Source organism: Arachis ipaensis, chromosome B03 (assembly GCF_000816755.2).
Source record: "Arachis ipaensis cultivar K30076 chromosome B03, Araip1.1, whole genome shotgun sequence".
NCBI lineage: Eukaryota > Viridiplantae > Streptophyta > Magnoliopsida > Fabales > Fabaceae > Arachis > Arachis ipaensis.
This window is the reverse complement of record NC_029787.2, coordinates 33,468,987-33,469,992: the sequence shown is the minus strand read 5'-3', so window position 1 is coordinate 33,469,992 and position 1,006 is coordinate 33,468,987.

Genomic DNA, 1,006 nt, shown 5'->3' with positions numbered 1-1,006 from the left:
AATATTTTTTTCTTCTTATGTGTGTTTTTATTATTTTTTATTAGACTAAATTAATTATTAAAATAATTTGGTCATGCAATAGCATTGCCGTAAAAGATTCTTTATTAATGTTGTTTGCAAAGAAAAAATATTTAAAAACTTTCAAAGTATGTTGTTGTTAGTAATAATGAGATATAACTATATTTGCAGTATGATTTAAATAGATTCAAAAAATAAAATTTATTTAATTTGTTATGATTTGAATAATATCCGTTTGATTTTTATTGTTTACAAATAATAGAATTTATATCAAATGAATTTAAAAGCTATTTTGCAATGTACTCTAATTCAAATTATTGTAATAAATATATAAATAAATGATTTATTGGTATATTATTTTTAAAAGCGACGTTCACATTTAATTACGTTTGGTCTTAGAAATAACTTAGGCCATATTTTGAAAAAATAAATATCATTTGAAATCTTAAACCTTAAATAAAACACAGTTTGTCGTATCTTTTGTGTTGCTTACGTTATGCAATTTTTTACGTGAATAAAAAAGATAAAATTATATAAATTTTATCTGAAAAATATAGAACTTTTAGTTACATATAAAAGTTGTTACCCTACTCCTCTTTATCTATTTTTTAGATTCTGCAGAATTTTTTAGTTGAAAGTAATGAAAAAAGTATAAATTGTACTTGAAAAACCTAAAAATTTTAGCTGGACGAACAAAAGTTGATTTGAACTGCGCTAATCTTTGGAAGGGATTAATAAAGAAGATCCACTAAACTTTTACAAAATTAAACAAAAATTTTTGCTATACAAATACTAAAGCTGTCTCCGATTTTGAGAATGGAAAAAAATAAGACACTGAAGAATAGGATACAAAAAACTAATACAAAAAATAATTAGTGTTCTACTGTTCTTGTATTTTATTTGGTAATAAAGTAAAACAAATTCTAAAAATTTAATTTATTCATATTTTTTTATATCATAAAATTGCACAATATTTTTTTATAATAAT